Here is a 25,472-nt window from a genome sequence, read left to right as displayed (position 1 = left end):
GACAGGAAGGGAGGATTTCACTGCAGAAAGCCGAGAGCTCGCCCGGGCGGCCGCTCCCCGGGCGCAGGGGTCCGGCTCCGGCAGCCGAAAAAAACCTTCCTTCGAGCGACCTGCACCAGGTCGGACCATTGGGCATGCGCAATGCTCCGGCCCGCAAGAGCCGGCTCTCCAGCTTTTTCCCGCAGCTCCGTTGGGTCGGCAGGAGGTGGGGCCGGGAAGGGGCGGGCCCGAGTCTCCCCGCTCCAACTGAAGGTACTCCAGGCCTTGCTCGCCTTCGTTCCCTGTTTTTGGGGTGGGAGTCTGTGAATAGAGATTTGAAAATGAACCGTAGAGTCTGAGGTCCGCCATTTACATTTTGTTTTTTTATGATCACGAGTTAATTCCAAGTGCTGTACTCCTAGGCTCGGTGGCAAAGAGAATCCTCAGGCAGCCTGCAAACTCGTGCCTAAGGCCGAGTTTGCGTTCTCTGTTCTGACCAGCTCCAGCTCTTCAACTTATGGTTCTGCCCCAAGTGGAATATTGTCCCCAACCATAAAACCTGGCTCCCGTCCGGCCTCACTAAACGGACCCCGAAAAATGTGCAAGCAGGGCCTCTCTCCTCGGTGGAGCTTTCAGCTACTTGAAAATGAAATCACAGGGTGCCAAGCCTCGTTGCCCCTAGGTGCGCAGTCTGGCTGGGGTCCCGCTGGGTCCGGGGACGAGCTCCCTGCAGACCCCGCCCGCCTGCCCCGCCCTCCCAGCTGCCGCGAACACCCGGAGGAGCGGATTTGCGTAGCGCGGGCAGCTGGGCCGGCTCGGGCAGCGGACTGGGCATGCTCGGCAGCCCGGGAGGCTCGCGGTGGCTAGTCGGAAGCGTTCGCACCAGCTAGGCAGCGGCCGGGGCAGCGGCGGCGGCGGCAGCGAGGGGCAGCACGGGAGCGGGAAGGGCCGGCCAGGGAAGGCTGCTCTCTCCTAGCGCCCGGCGAGCCGGACAGAGAGCGCAATCCGGGTACGGAGCCCCAGCGCTGCCCTGCCCCGGATTTCATTCCGCGGCTGGGGGCTCGGCGAGCGGAATTCCGGCGGCTGCCGCGACTCCGGTGCAAGTGAGTCGTGGGGCGGCGGGAGAGAGCCGATCGCTGGGGAGCAGATCGGACACCCACCTCCGGGGCCTGGCCTGACGCCAGGAAAGGTGTGCCGGCAACCCCGGGGCGAGGGGGCGTGAACGCAGCCGGCTCGGTGCCTGGCGCGTACCTGGCTGGCACTCCCCCAGCGCCGCCGCTCGGGGGGCGGGGGGGCGTTCCCGCAGCTGTTCTCGGGGCCACGAGGGGGCGGGCCGCCTGCGGGGCTCCGGACCTAGTTGGGGCGGGGAGAAAGGCGGGGGCGTCAGCGGGCACCTTTGCAGAGGTCCTGCGTGCGGACTGGAAGGCTGCCTAGTGTCGGTTTGGGGCGAGCGGACCTTGGCGGGGCCGAAGAACCTTCGGACAGTGGCGGGCGGGGGTCGGGAGACCCGCAGATCCGACCCCAAATCACGGCCCTACCCCCACCTGGTGGCGGCGTGACAGTTGGTACCTCTGGGTCCGATCGCAGCTGGCCAGGCACTCTTGAGTTTCGGGGTACCTCCCCGCCACCCCCTCCCCCGCTCGATGTCCGTGGACAACATAACAGGTGGGACCCCTTTCGCTGAGCAGCGAGTCCCTCTCCACAGATCGCTTAACATCCTCCAGGTTTGGGGGCGGCTCTGACATCCGGCGGGGCTGTCCCCACGCTTGAGGGTGCTTAGGGGTAAGGCCTTGGAGGAGCCATCGGCCAGCCTGGAGCTGGACATTCTTTCCAGGACACGGCTTTTCCCGAGAATGAGGGGTCTCCACGATTCCGAGGCGACTTGTCAAGGGGAGAGCAGCGACTGCAGGGCTGTTTCTCCCACCTTCTTGGTCCAGGCTCGGGCTTTCTGCTTCCTCTGGTGGGTCGGGTACGGTGTCCTGGTCCGCTAACGGATACACACTGGAGGCTTCTAGTTAAAGCTTGTTTCCGTCTCCGGAGCTTCGAGTAAAATTCGGGATGTGGCTTGCCAGGGCCGGAGGGAGTGAAGAGAATCCTTGCAGGAGCTTCTCAGATGTTTCATTTCACCTTCAGACAGTAGCGACTTCAGCGGAACAGTCTTCCGACACGAAGAGTGAAGGCTGCTTTTCTGAAAAGGAAGTTTATTTTCTGTGTTATGGGGCCTGCTTACTATTCTAGCTCCGTTGACATTTACCTTCCCGGGCCTTCATAGCTGTTTGGACAGGTTCTTTTGCTTGCAGGTTATTTTCCGTGCAGACTTGCGGGTGTTTGGGGTTGGCTCCCTGGGTGTGGAAGTGGCAGGTGCCTATCATGGTGTGCTGTGAGCTCCCCACGCTTCCTGGCGCCGGGGGTTGAACATTCTGGGAGCTGAACCGAAGGGGCAGAAAGAGAGGAGTGGGACTAGTGACGTAGCAGCGGTGGGAGTTGCCTGGGGCTGCCCAGACAGAGCGAGGTTGGTTGGTTGTTTTGGCTGGTGCGGAAGGGGAGAGGGCTGGGCGTTTCATTGGTTCGGGGAGTAAGGTGTTCACGGGAGAAGCCGGGCGGGGGATGGGTCCCCGTCTGGTCAGTGCTCCAAGGGAAGCCCAGGGATGTTTAGTGATTCAGCAGGTGGCAACTTTCCAGCCCTGAAGCCATACCTTGGCCAAGCAAGCCAGCAGCAGCTGCTTGTGCCTGATGTCAGAAGCGCCAGCTTCTGGGGAATCTCCAGGAGACTTCTGCCTATAGCAACTGACTTTCCTTATCTTGCTTTTTGTGTATGGCAGGAGGCCCTGGTCTTTTGGGTTCCTTCCCCGCCTCTCTTAAAGTGTGTAGCATGTTTTCGAACCTCTCCAGTTCTGTGACCCTCTGAAGAGCAGGAAGTGGCAGCTGCCACCACGCAGTTTATTAGTAAATGTGCAGAAAAAGATAGTAATATGTAAAGCAGAAAAATAGTCTGTTCCTTCTGTTTCTGCTTCAGAGATCCGAAATTTACATTTTTAGTTAAATAGTAGGGTCTATTCCTGCAACTCTTCATTGCTGGTAGTGAGCTATTTCAAATAGCAGAAAGCATGAAAAAATTAATTCAAGGGATAGATAAATTGACATTAAAAGGACACAATTATTAAAACAGTGTCTTAATCATTGGAGGATCTCTGGCACAGTGCCTAACTCAATAAATGTTTATTTGGCTGAAATTTAAAGAATTTTTCATAATAGAAGCTTGTAGGTAAATTTTGATACTTAAAGAACTTTGTATGTTTTCAAATGTCAGAATTGCCTGTGTTGACCTTAGACATTCAATTTTAGCTTGAAGCCTCAACCTTTTTACTTTTTCCAGGTGAGGCCCCTTAATTTTCAAATTGTGACACATCCTGCAGGTCAGCTGAAAAAACAGCCAGGCATGTTTTGCTAACTTATCTCATGAAAATCTTGAAGACTCCTACATATAACTGTTATACGTTGTTTTTTTTTTTTTAAACCTAGAAAGTGATCCAATTGCATATCAAAATACTTTGTTTACAAAACTTCATTTTGTACAAAATGTTTCAGGACACCTAAGAGTTAGGTTAGAGTTCCTAAGCCTTTATTATCACATTATCAATGAAAGGTGCTGCCATAGAAAAGACAAAACAGTGTTTGGAAAATAAAAATTGGAAAAATTTGGAAAATAAAAATTCTAGCTTATTTGCACAGGAGATAATTAGCCCTGTCTTTGAGGGCGGCTGGAGAGTTTGTCCAGTTCTTTCTGCGTTTTACCTTTCCTGTTCTGTTCTTTCCTCCAGTTGTTAAGCTGTTTCTTCTTCCCCTAAAGACATACTTTCCTGGCATGGACTTGCTGACCTAAAGCTGCTGCATTTTCTCACATGAATTCTGTTAACGATGACCTTTATTTTTTAATTGTCCCATACAATTTCCCACCACTTCATATGATAAATTGTTCGATGGCTCTTGGAAAATTGGGAGATAGTGGAGTTGGTGGGGGATGCGGGGGAAGGGGACATGACAGATTATATTTGGCTCTTTCTTTGCCTTGTTTGGATGATTCTGTAACCACAGCAATCTCTTCGGGAAGGACTGTTAAAGTATGCCCAGTCTTAAAGATTTTGGACTTTTTGTTAAGGCTCTTGGTAGGGAATATCAATGGTCACTTATCCTCTCCTACCACATCCCATCCCAGGAGTTGGTGATGGACAGGGAAGTCTGGCTGCAGTCCATGGGGTTGCAAAGAGTCAGACACGACTGAGCAACTGAACTGAACCGCATCCCAAGAATTTTGACTGTAAAGTCTGTCACTTTAATAAGCTACCCAATCGCCAGAGGACCGTATTTCACATCAGCCCATTTAGACAGGGGAGTTGGGAAGCAGCACTGAATGTGGGGGAGGCGCGGGTGAAGAAAGGGGAAGGGACACAGTGAGTGGGTTAGGATGGCTTGGTTTTGTAACTATGACTTCTGGTTTCAGCAAAGCAGAATCAGGTGTCTGATCAGTGTGTGTGGCTCAGTCTGTGCTGGAGTGCTCTGCTGCCCTCTCTAGTATTCTTCCCTCCACCAGTAGACACACCACACACACATGGCCTCAGACAAATTCACAGACCCACACTTGCACAAACATAGTGACAGGAGACACAGACACAGATGTAGACACATGTATCCTTTGCCAAAAGCTAAGCATCCCAACTTCTTTTTAAAACCAGTACGTCACACAGGTAAAGCCCAGGGCTCAGCAGCAGGTTGAATTTGGGGGATCTGAAATCACCCCAGTCATGTATTTCAGAAAGATTCCCCATCTCTCTTTCCATGGCAAGCTGATCTGTCCCGCTTAACCCGCAAAGCTGCTGGGGGCTTTCACTGAAGCAAACATTAAATGTAAATGTAATTGAAGTGGTTTTCAACTTTTAGACTTTCTGGTGCTGGGGTTGATTTAACATTCCTCAGTTTTGGGCACCAGATCTCCCTGTACAAAGCCCCTTTCTTGTTTTACATTTTTCCTTCTTTCCCAGTCTCATTCCCTCTCTGTCAGAGGAACTTCCTCTCTCTCGTTGGGTGTTCTTGGGTGTGTCTGTATCCTTGTTAAAGGTGTTGTGCTCATGTGTGCATGTTTTTAGTTTATGTAAATAGTGCTGTGCTGCTATAGTTTCATTCAGTTGCTTTTCCGTTCAATATTAAAACTTTTATTATGGAAATTTTCAGACATTCATAAAAGTTGAAAGAATTTCATTCAGCAATTTTGCTACCTGTGGTTAGCATAGGTTTATCCAGTGCCTTGCTATCATTGCTACTTGGTATGGCTGGCCTGCTACATACCCACTAATCTCACCCATTTTTCTTATTTTGTACACTGAGTTCACCACCATTCCTGCTACTATGAGCAAAGCTGTGATGAAGGAATGTCCTGGAGCATCTCTTAATGATACCTGTGAGACTGTCTCTAGGGTAGTGGTTCTTACAGTGGTCCACACCCAGCAGCATCAGCCTCACCTGGGAAGATATAGATAATCAGAATCTAACCTAGACCTCTTGAATCAGAAACCCTGGGGACAGTCACCATCAGTTTGTGTTTTAGAGCAAGTCGTGGGCATGCTGCAGTCCATGGGGTCTCAAAGAGTCGGGCATAACTTAGTGACTGAACAACAAACAAGCTTGGAGACTGGTGCCTAGGAAAGTTTGACGACCACTGCTCTAAGTGTATGTACCCAGGACTGGGAAGGCTGGGTTAAAGAGAACAAACGCCTGTTTTTACTAAATACTGCCAAGTTAGTCTCCAGTGTGGCTGGATTGGCTTACACTCTCACCGCAGTGCATGAAGGATTCCTGATTCACCACATCCTCCCTAGTGGTTGATATTAACTATCTTTCTAATTTTTTCAGTACTTGATGGCTATAAAGTGGCTCCTTATTGTTGTAATGTGAATTTAGGTAATTTCTTAATGAATTTAAGCACCTTTTAATGTATTTGTTAGTTATTACAATTTCTTTGACTTTAGTCTGTTTTTCTAATGTGTTGATTTGCAGGTGTCTTACGTATTTTGGATATTAATTTCATTCTGCCATCTAATGGCAGAATGAGATTATCAATGGTTCTGTTCGGTTCACTCGCTCAGTTGTGTCCGACTCTTTGCCACCCCATGGACTGCAGCACGCCAGGCTTCCCTGTCTATCAGCAACTCTCAGAGCTTGCTCAAATTCATGTCTGTCGAGTCGGTGATACCATCCAACCATCTCATCCTCTGTTGTCCCCTTCTCCTCTTGCCTTCAATCTTTCCCAGCATCAGGGTCTTTTCCAGTGAGTCAGTTCTTCCCATCAGGTGGCTAAAGTATTGGAGTTTCAGCTTTGGCATTAGTTCTTCCAATGAATATTCAGGACTGATTCCCTTTAGGATTGACTGGTTTGATCTCCTTGTTCTCCAATACCATGTTTCAAAAGCATCAATTATTCGGCACTCAGCTTTCTTTATAGTCTAACTCTCACATCCATACATGACTACTGGATAAACCATAGCTTTGACTAGACAGACCTTTGTCGGAAATGTCTCTGCTTTTTAATATACTGTCTAGGTTTGTCATAGCTTTTCTTCCAAGGAGCAAGCGTCTTTTAATTTCATGGCTGCAGTCACCATTTGCAGTGATTTTGGAGCCCAAGAAAATAAAGTCTGTCACCGTTTCCATTGTTTCCCCATCTATTTGCCATGAAGTGATGGGACTGGATGCCATGATCTTAGTTTTTTGAATGTTGAGTTTTAAGCCAGCTTTTTCACTCTCCTCTTTCACTTTCATCAAGAGGCTCTTTAGTTCCTCTTTGCTTTCTTCTATAAGGGTGGTGTCATCTGCATATCTGAGGTTATTGATATTTCTCCCTGCAATCTTGATCCCAGCTTGTGCTTCATCCAGTCGGTATTTTGCATGATGCACTCTGCATAGAACTTAAATAAGGAGGGTGACAACATACAGCCTTGACGTACTCCTTTCCCGATTTGGAACCAGTCTGTTGTTCCATGTCTAGTTCTGTTGCTTCTTGACAATTTCAGTGGTAATTTCAGAAGTTTAAAATTTTGATACAGCCCAATGCTATTACTTTTTGCCTTTTTCACAGTAAGAATCTTAAGATGTTCTTCCTTACCCCAAGATTACAAATATATTCTATAGTTTCTTCTATCAACTTCCTACTTTTACCTTCACAATGATGGCTGTGATCTGTTTGAGGTTGTCTTAATACATGGTATAAGGAAGGAATCTGGTGTTATTTTTTTCCTTTCCATTTTGTGAATCAGTTTCCCCCAATTCATTAAACTATATCCCTGGTATTTTAGGGATAAATGTGGAGCTGCCTTTGTCATTCATCAGATTCCCTTATGTGCATTTTTTTGTACTTTATTGAGTTATAATCTATGTATGGTAAACTTCACTTGTACATTTAAAGTGTAATGATTTTTTTTTTTTTTTTTGGCCTTGGCCACATCTCATGTTATGTGGAACTTTCTCAACAAGGAGTTGAACCTGCACCCTGTGCAGTGGGACCACCAGAAAGTGAAAGTGTTAGTTGCTTAGAGGTGTCCAACTCTTTGTAACCTGGTGGTCTGTAATCTGCCACACTACTCTGTCCATGGAATTCTCCAGGCAAGAATACTGGAGTGGGTAGGCATTCCCTTCTCTAGGGGATCTTCCTGACCCAGGGATCGAACCCGGGTCTCCTGCATTGCAGGCAGATTCTTTACCATCTGAAGCTCTAGGGAAGCCCCCAATTTGATGAATTTTGACAGGATGTGTACCTCTGAAACCACCACAATCAAGATCCAGACCATTTCCCTTACACTATAACTTCTCATTTGCCTTTCATCTTACCTTTGTCTCCAGACTCAGGAGGCAACCACTGGTTTGCTTTCTGCCACAAACAGGTTCGTTTGCGTTTTCAGATTTTGAGATTTTTCACAGGGTTTAAGTTCTCTATTCTGTCCCAGTCATCTGTCTATTTCTGTGCCCGATTATTTTTATTATTGTAGCTTTGCAGTGTCTTATATTTCAGAGCTTGTTTATTTGTGGACCTTTCTTCTTCCACATGCATTTTGGAATGCTTATCAAATTCTTAACAAAGTCTTAGAAACACAGTGACATTGCACTGAATGTATAGTCTAACATGGGGGAGAATCGACACCTCTTCCTTCTTAGTTGTAATGCTGCCCATTAACATAGTTGTCCCATCTTTTTCTAATGATGTTCAATTGAGCTTAAATTTTCTCTATCATAAGATTTTGTTTTAAAACAAAAGTAATGTATTGTTTTGAGGAGAATTTGAACCTGGACTTCTTAGTTTGAACTTTAGAGGAAGGCCGAAGGTATGGGCTTGGGGGACAGATCTTGTTTCCATCTCCATTCTCCATTCACTTGCCTTAAGTGACACTGGGCAAGTTCTCTCCTTTGGTGGCCCCAGGTTTCTCCTTCCTCAGGCTGGATGCCAGCAGCCTCCTCCCCAAGGCTGCTGAGCTGCTGAAGGCTTTAAATGAGATAATGTAGGAGAGGCAGGGAGTACAACCTTGAAACATTTGCTGGTTAGTGAATGTTGGTGTCATATATCTCCTGTGAGTGAAAGTCACTCAGTTGTGTCTGATTCTTTGTGACCCCATAGACTATACTTACAGCCCATGGAGTTCTCCAGGCCAGAATACTAGAGTGGGTAACCTTTTCCTTCTCCAGGGGATCTTCCCAACCCAGGGACCAAACCCAGGTCTCCCACATTGCAGGCAGATTCTCTACCAGCTGAGCCACCAAGGAAGCCCAATACCTCCCCTAGTGCTGGCTTTAAATAGCACAGACTTCATATTTATACTTCTTAGGGACTGATAATAAAGAAGTATCAGAAAAGCAAAGTGAACAAGCCTACTGATTAACTGTGTAACGCTCTCCAAGTCTATTCATGTAAGTCCATGCTTCTACCTAGTTGTGTGGGGTTTCACCGACTGGGGAAGAATATATATAAATTATATAAGACACAGTGAGGGACTTCCCTGTTGGTTCAGTGGTTGGGGCTTTGCCTTCCTGTGCAGAGGTGGGGATTTGATCTGTGGTTTGGGAGCTAAGATCCCACATGCCTTGTGGCTAAAAAACCAAAGTGTAAAACAGAAGCAATGTTGTAACACATGCAATATAATGGTCCATATCAAAAATCTTAAAAAAAAAAAAAGAAACAATTAGGGAACTCTGTGTGACAGATGGCTTATAATCAAGGTTAAATGGTATGGTGTCAGGGGAGTAAGGAGTAGAGAGAAATGCTGCTCGGTGAGGAGTGGTTTTTTTATTAATTTTTAAAATTTCAGTTCAGTTCAGTCGCTCAGTCATGTCCAACTCTTTGTAACCCCATGAATCGCAGCACGCCAGGCCTCCCTGTCCATCACCAACTCCTGGAGTTCACCCAAACTCATGTGCATCGAGTCGGTGATACCATCCAGCCATCTATCCTCTGTCGTCCCTTTCTCTTCCTGCCCCCAATCCCTCCCAGCATCAGAGTCTTTTCCAATGAGTCAACTCTTGGCTTGAGGTGGCCAAAGTATTGGAGTTTCAGCTTCAACATCAGTCCTTCCAATGAACACCCAGGACTGATCTCCTTTAGAATGGACTGATTGGATCTCCTTGCAGTCCAAGGGACTCTCAAGAGTCTTCTCCAACACCACAGTTCAAAAGCATTAATTCTTCGGTGCCCAGCTTTCTTTATAGTCCAACTCTTACATCCATACATGACCCATAGCCTTGACTAGACGGACCTTTGTTGGCAAAGTAATGTCTCTGCTTTTTAATAGGGTGTCTAGGTTGGTCATAACTTTCCTTCCAAGGAGCAGGCATCTTTTAAATTTAAGTATAGTTAATTTACAATGTTGTGTTCGTTTCAAGTGTACAGCAGAGAGATTCAGTTATACATATACACATGCATATATTCTTTTTCAGATTCTTTTCCATTGTATGTTGTTATATTTTATATAGCTCCCTGTGCTATACAGAACATCCTTGTTTGCCTACTTTATATATAGTAATGTGTGTATGTTAATCCCAAACTCCTAATTTGTCACCCACCTCCCCACCCGTCCCCCTCCTGCTACCCCCTCTGGTAACCATGAGTTTGTATCTATGTCTGTGAGTCCATTTCTGTTTTGTAAGTAAGTTCTTTTGTGTCATTTTTTCAGATTCCACATATAATTTATATTACGTGATATTTGTCTTACCTCATGTAAGACAGTCTGACTTACCTCACAACATGTCTAGGTCTGTCTGTGTGTGTGTGTGTGCTCAGTTGCTTCAGTCATGTCTGACTCTTTGTGACCCTATGGACTATAGCTTGGCAGGCTCCTCTGTCCATGAGATTCTCCAGGCAAGAATACTGGAGTGGGTTGCCATGTCCTCCTCCAGGGGATCTTCCTGACCCAGGGATCGAACCCGGGTCTCCTGCATTGCAGGCGGATTCTTTACTGCTGAGCCACTGGGGAAGCCCCTTTGTCCATCCATGTTGCTGCAAATGGCATTATTTCGTTCTTTTTTATGGCTGATAATATATATATATATATGGTGTATATATGTATACACCACATCTTCTTTATCCATTTACCTCTCAGTGAACATTTAGTTTGCTTCCATATCTTGGCTGTTGTAAATAGTGCTATGAAGAACATTGGAGTGCATATATCTTTTAAAATTAGATATATATGATATATATATGCCCAGGATATGCCAGATATATGCCCAGGATTAGGATTGCAGGATCATATAATAACTCTATTTTTACTATCTTAAGGAATCTCCATACTGTTGTCCATAGTTGCTGTATCAATTTACATTCCTAGCAGCAGTATAGGAGGATTCCTTTTTTCTGCACCCTCTCCAGCATCTGTTATTTGTAGACTTTTTAATGATGACCATTCTGACTGGTGTGAGGTGATACCTTATTGTAGTTTTGATTTTCATTTCTTTAATAGTTAGCAATGTTGAGCATCTTTTCACGTGCCTGTTGGCCATCTATATGTCTTCTTTGGAGAAATGTCTATTTAGGTCTTCTGCCTGTTTTTTGATAGGGATTTTTTTTTTTTTTTTTGCTATTAAGCTGTATGAACTGTTTGTATATTTTGGAAATTAAGCCCTTGTCGGTAACATTGTTTGCAAATATTTTTCTCCTAGCTTATAGGTTTGTCTTTTCATTTTATGGTTTCCTTTGCTGTGCAAAAGCTTATAAGTTTAATTAGATTCCAGTTGTTTATTTTTGTTTTTATTTCTATTATTCTAGAAGACAGATCCAAAAACAAATATTGCTGTGATTTATGTCAAAGAGTGTTCTGCCTATGTTCCCCTCTAGGAGTTTTATTTACATTTAGGTCTTAAGTTCATTTTGAGGTTATTTTTGTATATAACGTTAGTGTATGTTCTAATTTCATTCTCTTGCATGTAGCTGTCCAGTCTGCAAGAGTTTTGACTCGACTTGAGTAGAATTAGATTACAGGGTAGTGAAGGGGCTTGAGAAATGAAGTGTAATTAGCATTTCTGTCTAGGGTTTTGGGCCTGGTATTGAACCTCATGACGGTAGATTTTGTGCCTAAATTTAAGTGTCTTAAAAGTCATTGCTTTGGAATCAGTGATAAGTGACTAGTATTGCCTAGGTAACTAACAGCTCTCTGTCATTTAATATAGAGGTTAAGAGCACTGTTCCTGGGTTTAGGTCTTGGCCTTACTATCTAGGAGCTATGGAACCTTAGGCAAGTTATGCAAGCCTTCCATGCCTCAGTTTCCCTAATCCTCACTGGTGGGTCTCATAACAGCAGGTATCTCAGAGGTTGAGGACTATAAGTAAACCTTTGTCAGGTGCTTAGTTCCTGGCAGAAGGTAATCACAATATAAATGCTGTTCTTATGACTACTGTTGTTAATATTCATTGCCTTCCTCTCGTATCTCCCTTGATGTGTGTGAGGCCTTATGCTCCAGAGTTGTTGGATGTCCAGAAAGACTGCTGGAGGCACAGTCCTGTAGAGAGAGTTTTTTTCCCCCCCTGCAGATTGCCGGGCATATAGTGGGCACTTAGGTTGTAGGCTGAGCAAGTAAATGCGTGATAGACTATGAAGCCAGGCACTGTCTCTCAGGCGCTGTTTCTTGGTCCTGAATGTCCTCAGTCAGGTGGTTGAATCTGGGTCTCCTGCATCGCATACAGATTCTTTACCTTCTGAGCCACCAGGGAAGCCCCTTGGGAATAGCAGAGACTTGCAGTTCAGGACAAGCAAGCCATGGCAAAAATCATAAGTCCAACAGGTAAAGGAGAGGAATTTTATAGAGAAAAAAGGAGGCAGTTGGAAGGGTAGTTTTGAAGTCCTTTGGAAGAAGGTGAGAGTTCAGGGTGGTGATGGTCTCTCACTCACTGAGTCGCTGGGGTGTAGTTGATATCCTATAAGGAGATGCAATGTTCATCTTTTCCTGTTGGGGTGTGTAAGGTTTCCCTTTATTAATTTTCACATTAGCATGCTAGAAGCAGGTTTTATTTTGCTGTATTCCTGTTTTGATTAGACCTTTTAGCAAAGGTGTAGTAATTATAGGGATTCATACTTGTTGAAGATGAACTGTGTGCCAGGCCCTGTGTAAGCCCTTAACTCTTGTGACAGTCCTATAAGATGACTGTTATTATTATCCTCTTTTAGAGATGAGTGTGGAGTACAAGTAATTTGCCCAACTAAGTAGGAGTGTCCTGAAGAAGTTGTGTTTGAGGCCTTTGCCAGTTGGCAGCAATTACCAGGGTAAGTGCTGTTGGTATGGCACCATTATAATTACATAGAATTGGGAAACACATGTTAGCCTAGCAGGGCATTCCCATGACCTTGGAGGTTTATCAGCCTACATTGATGGTTCTCAAATTTCAGCACATATTAGAATCACCTGGAGGCTTGTTAAAGCACTTGTGCTGGGTCCACCCCCACCAGAGTTTTTGAGGCAAGTATGGATAGCTTGGGCTGGGACCTGACATGTCTAACATGTTCCCAGATCATGCTGATGCTCCTGGCCTGGGACCACTCTGAGAACTACTTCCATAATCAGTACTCACATAAGTGAAGGGTCAGCTGCTCTTACTTCTACTTACAGTCAGGTGAGACGATTGCAGATTCAGAAATTTTAAATATTGTCCACCTCATGAAATAAAAACTGAACTCACGTGGTCCAGTTTATCTAGGCCAGCAGAGGGATGTCTGAGCCAGGCCAGGGCAGTGTAGAAAATGCTTTCTGTCCTTGCCAGTGTTTTCTGATATGGGTTAGATGGATAAGGACCCAGGGTGGACAGAAAATTTGGAAATGCAAGTTAAGGCTTAATATTAGAAGCATGAAGTGCCGTCTAGTGCGTTCCATCTTAGGAAGATGCCTGATTTGTTTTTGTTTTGTCATTTTCCACCCTCCCCATTCCCTGCCATCGGCACAAAAAGGCTTGGTGTCCATTGTTTTAACCCTTTGGGAAACTTTACACATGGTGAAATTAAAAATGTATGATGATGCATAGCCTGATAGTAGAGAGATGTAAGATTATCTTGTTTGACGGGATTAGTTGTAGTAGAAAATTACCTATTTGTAGGAAAGCACTTAAAAAGAAGGGCTGCGTGCCCGTCTCCAGTTGTGAGATAAAATAGCCACATTGTGTCCAAATTTAGCTCACACGTGGAAAGCCCTCACCAAATGCATGATCCACTGTTATTCCAGGTGAGGTTTTCTGTTTCACAGTTAAAAAAGACTGCATTTCCCTTATCTGAGCAATGTTACACATGAAACTGAGGAATCAGAACATTTTCTAATTGAAATATTTTGTAGGAGATGGTGACTTAGGATCACCTCAGAGAAGAGCATACAAGTAAACTGGGAGGAAAAGTTCCAGATTTTTCCCTGCGCTAGTTGTTGGGGCTCTCCTGTGGCTCCAGTGGCTGGGATTAGCTTGTTTGCTTGGTGAGGTGATGTGGCAGGGCAGAGAGGATAGGAGAGGGCCAAGGGAAGCCTGGGGAGGCCAGACAAGCCTGTGCACGCAGGCCAGGTGCTCGCAACCTGGGCTGCACAGCGGTGGAGGGCGCACATGTGCTGGGGGTAAGCTATGGGCCAGACCCCTGTTGGGCCTTGAGATGCAGAAATGCGTGAGATGGGGTCTGTGTTCCCAAGGGGCTTATGGGGGAGACAGACACATCTGCAGATAAAGCCGCCTCCAAGTAGTGGGTCCAGTATGGCAGCTGCACAGCAAGCCCCCTGGGGTAGAGCAGGAGAGCTGGGCAGTGGGGCGGCCCACTCCTGGCTCCCCATGTGATAGAGAGGCTGATGCCATAGGGTAGCACAGATGGAACTAGATCTGGTATATTTTGGTTTTGTTTCCTTTTTTCTTTCGTTTTTGTGATTTTCATTTTAAGTGAGGTGATTTTGACTGCAGAGGGGAGTCTGGGCCCACAGATGCTGTAAGAATCCAGAGGTGGGAGTGCCCTTCAGAACCACTCAGGAGGTCAGGGGGCGCCTGCCGGTTGACTGTCTTTGATAACTGTGGCTACTTTTTAGCCATTTCCTAGGAACATAAAACCTGCAGAAGATGAATGGCTTTCTATCTTTAAGGTATATCAGCTCTTAAAACGAAGATTCTTTATTAAAAGCAAGGTTCTGTTTGCCCTTAATTTCTGGCAAAGTGCTAAATTCCACTTTCAGTTCTATTTCCAGTGGTTTGCACTTCTCGCTTTCCTCGTCCTCCCTTCTCCCTCCCCCTCCTCTCCTTGATGCCTTTAGGAATACCCTGCCAGCCAGGGCGTGCCTGCCCACACTGTGACTTGGGTGAACTTGGGCCTCAGCTTCCTTATCTGTAAGTGGAGAGCTTGGATTAGCTGACTCCTAGTCACCTGGTCCCCACATCTCTGAGTCCTGTGACTGGGGGACACCTGAAAGAGTGACTGGTGAAGTCCCTTTCATCAGTTATTTATTAGTCTGTTAATAAAAAAAGTTATTTCAGAACTGCCTTCCCCGATCCTATTAGTTATGTATCCAAACCACTTTACAGAAACAGCAGTAAGCGGTTGATTCTCCACTATCGTATTTTACAGCTTGTGACCCATGTCCCTTCTGGCAGGCTGTCTGAGCTAAAGGTGCAAAATGTACAGCATTCAGTGTTTGATTCACAGGCCCACTGTTTGAATCCGAGAAGGATGTTATAACAAATGTTACCTAAGGACAAATCCTAAGGGATGTTACCATTAATCTCAGGTTATGGGGTGCGGGGTGGGGGACTCTTCAGCTAAGCTGGTGGGGGTGCGGCGCGGGGGGGGGCTGGTTGGATGATACTCAGGTTAGGAATGAAACTTCCAAGGATCACAGGTCAAGTGAAGTTTGGGGGTGGAAGGAAAAAGTCCCAGGAGCTGAGAGGTGGAGAGAGAGTCACAAAGACTTATCTGTCCCCTGAGGAGGAGAAGAGGGTTGGCCGAAGAGCTCCCCTTCCAGCTGCGGGGGATAGTAGCAGAGGCCAGAGGTATCAAAAAGGGGAGAGAAAAAACAGCTGAGGGGAGAGGTGCTTTTACCCTCCTGGCAAACACAGGCTGAGGGTTTGCCTGAGGCCAGTCTGAAAAGGGGGCCTGAGGCCAGAAGGGCAGAGTCTATTGCTCTGAGGGAAACCAGGAGGGAAGGGCAGGCTGGGTGAGCGGAGGAGGAGAGGAGAGCCTGCGGCCGGCCTGCTGGGTATCCTGAGAGAAACAAACATTTTGTCCTGAGAGAAAATCCGTGGCCTTCAGCCTGAGACAGACTGCTGTGGTCACTTGAGACCAAGAGAGGGCAAAAGGGGACAGGTGCTGTCCTTTTGAGGCGTGGACCTTCTCCTGTGGGAGATGGCAGTAATAAGCACTGCGTCACAGTGTTGTCACCTGAGGCCCTTGGTGCATGCATGAGGGTGTGGGGGGCTGCTTCCTGGTTGTGAGGTGACGTGGGAGGTGGTGGCAGAGGGTTACTGTCGGGGGGGTGTGGTGCCCTGCTGGCGCATTGACCATTCACTTGACTAGAGGGTCCATGAGGGAGACTGAGAGCTGGTGCCCTGGGACTGTCCATCTGCCCCCAACTCAGTGTCCATGAGCTGCTGAGATTTTTTTTACCTTGTGGTCTGTCATCCGATCCCTTGTTTTTCTTCCCCATCTTATCCCAGAGCCTGTCCCTGTTCCCCGTGTTTGACTTCAGTCTCCTCACCCTAAGGTCCCAGGTGAACAGAATGGCCCATGTATGTCACTGCTCTCTGGGGGAGCCTTCGTGGTGGCCTCAGTCTCTGGTTTAGGCCTTCAGACTCACTGGGACCAGCATCTCTGGCTTGGACGAAGCTGAGGATACAGGTGTGAACAAAGTCTCCATGTGTGTGGAGTGTTCTTGGTGACGGGGCGAACAGCACAGTCAAGTCAGCAAGTGTGAGGCCTGGCAGCGGGTCAGGAGGCAGAGCCTCCCTGTGCCGTGTAAGGGCTCTGTGCCCCCTCAGAGGGTGGGTTGTTTGGCATTTGCTGTACTGCCACTCTTTGTGCAGTGACACCTGAGTTCCTTTGAAAGGCCCTGGAGAGTTAGCAGCAGTTGTGCTGGGCTGACTTCCAGGTTTCCAGGGGGCCCTGGACACGGTAGACTTTCCCCTCCCTCTGATTTTAGAGACAGAGATGGGGTAGCATGAACACCCCAGGAATATCTCAGGCCTCCTTTTGGCCATTGGTTTGAAGACCCAATCAGTGGTTCAGGGGTTCTTATTGGGGTGCATAGATGAATTTCAGGAAGCCACTTAAATCCGGTTTGTCATTTGGGGTGTGCATTTTTCTGGCGAGAGTGTCTAAAGCTTTCATTAAATCCACCGGGAAGAACTTTGAAAGGTTTATTTTTATGAAAGTGAATGAAAAGATAGAATTGGTCCATTGAGGGCTTCTCCTTGTTGCTGTCTGTCCCCCTTTTAGAGGAACTAATGAGATGTGATTTGCCTAAAGTGGGGAGGCAGACACAGCCTGAGAGCCTCGGTACAGTTATCTGGGACTTGACATTGCTGTGTCTTATGTGGGAGCGCATTCAGTTATTCCTCTGAGAAAAAAGAAGCAAAAGATAAAGCTAGCTCGTGGAAGACCAGCCAACTCACTGGGAGAGGAGTAGGGGAGGTGTGTGTGATGCTGCAATGTGGTTTTGTCCTCCACTGAGCAGGAGAAGGCTGAGCCTTGGGCGGAGAGCAGAAGACCACTTGAGCAGATGCTGCTTCTCAGATTTCTGGGTCTGATGGGTACACAGGTCTAGAGAGGACACTGTAGGACTTTGGCTGTTGATTTCAAAGTCTCCTGTCTTAGGAGATGCCTCTGCTTGAGACTTCCACAGTACCCAAATAATAGAGTTCATGACAGTTGGCCCTCAAGATGAGGGTAACTTCTAAGAGGAAAGGCATTAATACTGAGTTATTTGATTCAGCAATTCTACTCTAGGGCTTTATTTTAAGAAATAATTAAGACCATTTATCACAGAGATGTTTGTCATAGTGAAAAGTTGAAAAGCCACTATACAACAGTTTGGGGTTGATTAAGCAGATGACATATATCCAAATAATGGAATACTTGGCAACCCTTAAAAAGAAGATTACCAGAGGAATATTTGTAGAAAGTTTTCCAAAAAAGATTGTTATGTATAAAGAGTTCTATACAGCATTCGTGAGAAATACACTCTTCAGAAAACACTAGTTGGGTGCCTACTATGAGCCAGGATCCCTGCCGGGTGCTGGTGACACAGGGATAAACTAGGCAGATATGGTTCTGGCTCTTTAACTAGCGTATAGTATCCTAGCAAAATAGTCAAGCCATATCGACTCTCTCATTAAGTTTTATAAATACTCATAAGAGGACTATAAAAACAGTGACTCCTTAACAGGCATGATCAACCACCTGTGAAGTCAGATTTTTGTTTGTTATGCCCGTTACTGGCTACATCCTTGACCTGAAATCACTGATTTTCTGGCGAGCTTGAGGTAAGTCACTGAGATATTTTACTGATAACACCTTCCTGTTAAACCATCCTCCCTTCTCGACTGCAGTGCGAGGCTCTGCGGGTAAAAGGGTGGTGCAGGCACAGTCACGTGGGGAGTGGGGCACATTCCTGCTCTCCTTTCTGGCTTCTGTTCTCTGCTCGGGTTGTCACAAGCCCAGTCAGCAGCTCACCTGGAATCGCCTCTTGTTCACTGTCGCCTCTCGTGGGCCCCACCTCATTCTGACTTGGGCCCCTGACTTGCTGTCATCTGTGGTGTTTGCCACTGTGTGGAGGAGTGCTTCATTCTTAGAAATCATCTAATTTCAATCCCTTCTTGGAGCCTGGCGAAGCCTGGACTGGAGTCTGTGTGTCCTGACTCCCAGATGGGCATCTTTTCGACGAGGCAGTAGTGTGACTGCTCCCAGTCACCCAGGGACAGCTCTTCCAAGCAGGTCTGTGCCCAACACCAGCCTGCATTTCAAATTGGTGGCCCCACAAAGCTTCAAGAAAGCTTGATTCCTTCAAAGGCAAACGGGCAGCAGATTTCTTGAGGAAGAGGAAATGAATCACTGAATCTGGTAGTGTGGCTGCCTGTCCCAGTATGGAGACCCAGTCAGGCTGTCATTTGGTGAGCATGTGAAAGGGCTGCATTCTTGGCCAGACTGGGAGCTTCTACCGTGTGCGAGCAGGCCAGCTCCTGGGATCCACACAGGAAAGCATGTGGGTCTCTGCTGTCAGGAGTCCCTCTCCAGACAGAGCAGTTGAGATGGGCCTGACGACCACGTGCTTGGGTGGATAAGATGCCCATCAGGGAGTCAGGACGCACAGATTCCAGCCCAGGCTTCGCCAGGCTCCAAGAAGGGATTGAAACTAGATGATTTCTAAGAATGAAGTACTCCTCCACATGGTGGCAAACACCACAGAGGACAGCAAGTCAGGGGCCCAAGTCAGAATGAGGTGAGGCCCATGTGACGAAAATGCGGTCACATGGACTCTTAACAGTTTAGGCTAAAATGTTCAGGAAGGCAATCTCTGGGAAGGGTGGCTTTGAGGGCAGGATCATAGGGGCACAACTAATATCAGAGTCCATGTGAAGGTGACTGTTGGAGGCAGTGGGCAGCCTGTGCTGGCTTTTCAAGGCTGCTTGGCACTTACTTGCCTTTTAACCTAAGTTTGACTTCTCTTTTTAGAAAACCTTTTCCACCTTCTCCTCTTCCTCCTCTCCCCATCTTAGCCTATTCCTTTCCTTTCTCCCTGACTCCTTTTGCTCCTCTTCCATTTAGAAAATATATAAGCAGAAAGAATATCCTTCATAATCCCATCACCCAGAGATAACTATGAATACTGTTGTTTGGATGTGTTTCCCTCCCATTTTTTTCTGTAAATACTAGATGTGCACACTGAATAAACATTTTGACCAAATGCCCAAGGATGGAAATGTTAAAATCTAAATATCACTGTTTCTAAAATTGACTTCTGAGATATGGAATATAAATCTGAAATTTTATAAATGTTATTAACAATGCTAATATGAAAAATTATAACAGAGTTTGACATTATGCCACAAGAACTTCATTTTTCAGCATATATGATCAGTGCTGTGAACATTTTTGAACCTGGGTACATGCTGACTTTCAGCTGAGGTGGAGGAGGTAGGAGCAAGGCTTTTATTCATTTATTTTGTTATTTATTTGGTTTGGTTTTTGAATTATTTTTTATTATTTTGGCTAGCTGTCCATCTAAGATGCTCTAAGGGGTAGTTTGTCTCCCACTTACTGAACTTTTGAGCAATGACTGGCATTTCCTCTTTAACTGCTGGACATAAAGATTTCCTTGGTGATAATACAGTTTTCTTTGAAGTTATCCCTCACCCTGGCTTAGTGTGGTACGCAGAGGAGAATATGTCTGGATGATCTCAGAAGCAGAAGTAAAATCTTATACACATTTTCCTTTGATATTTTGGCCTGTGATTGCTGCTTCCCCCAGCCAGCTGAGAGAATAGTGCATCCCTAAGCCTGGGCTCTGGAAGTGTGGCAGTGGAGCAGCATAATTGGCTTTTATGATAACAAAGCTGTTTTCCAAATCTCCATCTGCATCTCGGCTTTCACTACCTGCACACCAATTTTAGCATCTCCCCTGGGGAAGAATGACAAAGAATCTTTATGGAGGTAATATGTGTGAAATGTTTGCTCCTTCAAGGCAGCTCAGTTCCCAACAATCGACTACTTTGCCTACAAGCCACCCTGTGTTGTCAGCAAGCAGGCTCTTTGATATTGTTAGTAAGTGTCCTGTGTCAATGCTGTTATCTGCAAAGTGCAGTGTTAGAATTTCCTTTTATGCAAACAGCCTTTTCAAATATGTAATAACCAGTCTTCCCATCCCCTCTTTGAACGTCTTATGTAAGTACATGACAGAATCCCCTGGGCATCACATGGTTTGCCTTTGGGTGGAGGAGCGTTTTCTTCTGAGGTATGCTTCTGGAATGCTCACCAGCATTTGGAAATGAGTCTTTGGATGTTAACAGAAACTGTCTGAAGGATGTGCCTCATTCATATTGCTGATGCTGCCATGCTGATGTGTAACCTGAGTGGTGATGCAGTCACTGATCACATGCCTGTTCATGAATGCCAGGAATGACGTTTGAAGAAAGCATTCTGCTCTTTGGCCTTCTACGTCAAAATCAAAGATGGGACTTCAGCCAAGAATGGTAACTGGAGACAATTGCACTGCATCCTCAAATAAACAGAAATATATGTATATATATTGTATTTGTATAGGTCTAAAATATATTTCTAAGATGTGACTAAGCAAATCTATAGTTTGCTTTTAAAAAGTACAAACATCTTTTATTTATTATTCTGTTTTAATTATGGTAAAATACACATAACTTAAAATTTACCATTTGAACCATTTTTGAGTGTACAATTCAGTGGCATTAAGGACTTTCACACTGACGTACAACCAACACTACCGTCTATCTTCAGAATGTTTTCATCATCCCAAGCTGAAACTTTGTGCCCATTAAATAATAACTTTCCATTCCAGACCCCCCCCATCCTCTGGCACCACTATTTTATTTGCTCTATGAATTAGACTATTCTAGGTACCTCATATAAGTGAAATAATACAGCATTTGTCCTTATTATGTATGGCTTATTTCATGTAGCATGTTTTCAGGATTCACCCATATTACAGCATATATGAGAATTTACTTTCTTTTTAAGGCTTAACAATATTCCATTGTATGTAGAGACCGTACTTTTCTGGTTTGTCTGTTGGTGAATGCTGGGATTGCTTCTACCTTTTAGTGTGAATAATGCTGCTGCTTTGAATTTCTTGGAGTGAATCATCTTTAAATAGATTTTAAAAAAAGAAAGAAAAATCTGTACCATTTTGTAATCAGTTTTGTTAGAGGGCTACCATGTCCAAGTTTGGTCCAGGAAATGCCTACCTCATGGACATGAACAACACCCAAGTACTTTCAACAGTGTTCAGCTGAAAGCTTTAGTATTTGCCTGAGGTCAAGAGAGCAGTTTCATCCTACTTCTGAGCGGTCTCACCAGTGAACTTGGCAGCAACCTTGAGTGAGGCCTGTCAGGGTTCTTGGAAAACAGCTGGCTGTTTTCATACCTTTGCCCTGCTAGCTCTTGCCTGTTGGTACCTCACGAGGGAAAAATCTGGCAGTAGCCCTGCTTCCTCAGCTCAGTCTTAGCTGCTGAAAGTCTCATTTGAACTCTTTCTGGATATGCAGATAAGGTTTATGTAAGGGGTTTACTCTTCAGTGAGCCTGTCTGTCTGGAGGGGAGCTCAGGGTCTGAGCTGCAGTCTGTGTGTATCCCACAAGCCCTCTTAATTTAAACTTACATATATATTGTCACCTTGCTGTATATTGTCACCTTGCTTATTTAACTTATATGCAGAGTACATCATGAGGAACGCTGGGCTGGAAGAAGCACAAGCTGGAATCAAGATTGCTGGGAGAAATATCAATAACCTCAGATATGCAGATGACACTACCCTTATGGCAGAAAGTGAAGAGGAACTGAAAAGCCTCTTGATGAAAGTGAAAGAGGAGAGTGAAAAGGTTGGCTTGAAGCTCAACATTCAGAAAACAAAGATCATGGCATCTGGTCCCATCACTTCATGGGAAATAGATGGAAAAACAGTGGAAACAGTGTCAGACTTTATTTTTTTGGGCTCCAAAATCACTGCAGATGCTGATTGCAGCCATGAAATTAAAAGACGCTTGCTCCTTGGAAGGAAAGTTATGACCAACCTTGATAGTATATTAAAAAGCAGAGACATTACTTTGCCAACCAAGGTCCGTCTAGTCAAGGCAATGGTTTTTCCCGTGGTCATGTATGGATGTGAGAGTTGGACTGTGAAGAAAGCTGATCGCCGAAGAATCGATGCTTTTGAACTGTGGTGTTGGAGAAGACTCTTGAGAGTCCCTTATACTGCAAGGAGATCCAACCAGTCCATTCTAAAGGAGATCAATCCTGGATGTTCATTGGAGGGACTGATGCTAAAGCTGAAACTCCAATACTTTGGCCACCTCATGCGACGAGTTGACTCACTGGAAAAGACTCTGATGCTAGGAAAGGTTGGGGGTGGGAGGAGAAGGGGACGACGGAGAATGAGATGGCTGGATGGCATCACAAACTCTGTGGACATGAGTTTGAGTGTACTCCGGGAGTTGGTGATGGACAGGGAGGCCTGGCGTGCTGTGATTCATGGGGTCGCGGAGAGTCGGACACGACTGAGCGACTGAACTGAACTGAACTGAACATATTTTTCAAATCAGTGTGGTAGGGGAGTTCTGGTGGAGAATATAGGGCAGCAGACTCTCCTCTGACTCCAGTTAGTGGGCCCCTGGCTTAGTGGTGTCTGGTCATTCTGCAATGACATCTGAGGTAATTTCTGGAGAAGTGGGAAATTGAGGTTAGTTTCCTGTTTTGTGGAAAAAGAAGTGAAATGTTTTGTACTTTGCAGGCTAGATAACAGTTAACTGTAATTAACCATGGTTTAATTGAGGCCAGTCAAGTCTGTTTGCTTATGCGGCTCATGTTTTCTCGAGGCAAATAACATATCTGAACCCTATCCATGGGCTTACTGATAGCATTGTGGATTTAAAAAGTATATATTTATTTTGTTTTATTTATTTGGCTGTACTGGGCCTTAGTTGTGGCAGTCAAGATCTTTTTTTTTTTTTAGTTGTGACACGGGAACTCTTACCTGTGCCTTGTGGAATCTGGTTCCCTGACCAGCGATCAAACCCAGGTTGCCTGCATTGGGAGTATAGAGTCTTAGCCACTGGGCCACCAGGGAAATCCTAGCATTGTGAATTTTAGTTTTATACTAAAGGTCTGTTTCCTTGCTCTTTGTTCAATTAATTTTTGTCATTTCTCCTGGTCTTTTTAGTGATACGTATGTGTATAGATTTATAGAGTTGTGGAATAGATTTTTAAAGGTCCTCAATTTTAATAGGTGATCTCTGGAACAAAATAACATACATGTTTAATCCTCAGTCATATCATTTTTATATGCAAAAGAGACTGTCGGTCTCTTTTGACTATCAGTCAAATATTCTACTTCAAAAAATAATTGTAATACTGTCTGAATCAGTTTTTTGATTCAAAATACAAGATATAATTAGGGATGTGTCTTTGGGAAAAAAAGATAATTGGGGTCTTTTTGTATCATTAAAAGTTTGAGTGTGGCTCATTCACCTGGCAGTGTGTCAGGTATGTAGGCAAAAGCTTCTTTATCTTCCTTCTTGACTGTCAGGGAGCCCCTTTCTTTCATTTCCTTTTCCTTCTTTGGTTCTTGGGGACTCCATGTATTTCTGTTCTCTTATCTTCCCAATTTTTCCTTCTCTGACTCCTTCCCTATTACCTCTACCTGATCTGTACGTATGTGTGCATGTTTCCTGAGGATCAACCCTCAAGTCTCCTTGCTCAGCAGCTTGGCCTATGCAGGTTCCTGCAAGGGGCCACTTCCCTTTCTCAGAGGTGGGATGGAGGAGGCTGGGGTCCACCTGGTAGAAAGGGCTCCAGTTCCTTGTTGTTTGGGACGTGTGGTTAGAGTAGTTTAGGTCCTGATACCCAGACTGTGTGGAAAGCAGTGACGGAGAAAGTGCAGACCTGTTTTTACCAAGGTCTCTATTTTAGGAGTAAGTTTATTGATATATAGATTAAATTTGATTGTTGCATTTTCTAATTTGTATTTCATTTCCAGACTTGTTAATGTGACTACTACTGGAATAAATAGCGGCCTGTATTTCAAATTTAATGCTATTCTTAATTTTTGAGAATTCAGTAAATAATAAAATCTCAGCCTGCTCACAAAGGCTCTGGTTTGTCTTATTCCTGTTGACATGTATAGGGTGAGTTTTATACACTGTCCACAGTAAGAAATGTTTAAAGATAGATAGTATTAGAAATTGACTTTAAGAATTCATTTTTTTCCTCTCATCGGTTTGTTGCCAGTTGAATCTTTAAGATCCTTTCAGATGTTATGGCTATTTAAAATAGTTACACGGTATTTCTTTTATGACTGTAGAGGATTGTACAGTTGAGTTCTTTACCACTCAATTTTGTTTATTACTTTGAGTTAACATTTGGAGGTACTATTTCTGACACTGTATACGTCAAGACTGTAGTTTCTTGGATTTTTTTTTTCAATTTACTAAACTGCCTGGTGGAGATTTTCTTTATCAGATTCACTCATTTGTGGAGCCCAGATGTTTATGAAAAATGAAAGGGAATATCAACTATTGGAAGGCACACAGCACAGTGTAATGAAAATAAAATCAGGGCTTTTGAGTCTTGGCAGAGATGGGTTTGGGTGCCTGCTCTGCCATCCCTGACAGCAGGATGTTGATCTAATGACTTGAATTATTTGCATCTTAATTGTCACATCTGTAAAATGGGGACAGTAATGCTCATCTCACAGAGTCATGATGGGGTCGGGTCTGTAAACGCCCAGCACATCGCAGATGTAGCGTAAATGGTAATGATCGTTAATAGCACTTCCTCTCCTGAGGCCAAAATGTACTAGAAAGTGATTATAGTTTTCTGTTATTTTCTTTTATCATTTACTATTTTAGAGGATATGGAGGTAGAAATGAGGAAAATCTAGAATGACTTGAGAACCTCATTTTATTGTTGGATTAAATTTATATCGTCTACGTGTGTGCATTTCTGTCTTTCCCCTGATTGCTTCTTTCCCCTGCTGTGAAATATGGTGTTAAAAACAAAACAGGCTACAGTAAGATTTTCCCTGTGTAGAACCTTTGTAAATGAATCAGTCTGACTAGCTAGTTCCTTCCCCAGGGAGTAGAGGCTTTTCACTTATTTTTTCCTCATTTTAAATATTTTTATTATGAAAATATTTTGAACAACTAGAAAACAGAATAATATAATGAACCCAGCCCTCAATTTTGTTGGAATGTTTGTTTGATGTGTTTTGGTGTACATATG

At 44.9% G+C, this 25,472-nt stretch overlaps 1 protein-coding gene across 21 annotated transcripts in view; it reads left to right on the top strand.

Annotated features, from left to right (window-relative positions):
* Nucleotides 1-380: 380 nt before the first annotated feature.
* The window catches only part of SGMS1 (sphingomyelin synthase 1), a 336,904-nt gene continuing 311,812 nt past the window's right edge, over nucleotides 381-25,472 (top strand). For 18 of the 21 annotated variants that reach the window (XM_088842120.1, XM_088842121.1, XM_055425182.2 and 15 more), the window contains exon 1: nucleotides 381-1,082. The gene's annotated coding sequence lies outside the window, so the exon portion shown is untranslated. Of the gene's footprint in view, nucleotides 1,169-1,226; nucleotides 1,645-25,472 lie in introns of those variants that run through there. The other 3 variants (XM_088842119.1, XM_055425162.2, XM_055425163.2) reach the window with 3 other exon arrangements.

Source organism: Moschus berezovskii, chromosome 12, assembly GCF_049115385.1.
Source record: "Moschus berezovskii isolate FMDL1 chromosome 12, NW_MosBer_1.0, whole genome shotgun sequence".
In the NCBI taxonomy this organism is placed as follows: Eukaryota; Metazoa; Chordata; class Mammalia; order Artiodactyla; family Moschidae; genus Moschus; species Moschus berezovskii.
The sequence above is the reverse complement of the archived record's forward strand: the minus strand, read 5'-3'. Positions and strand labels throughout refer to the sequence as shown.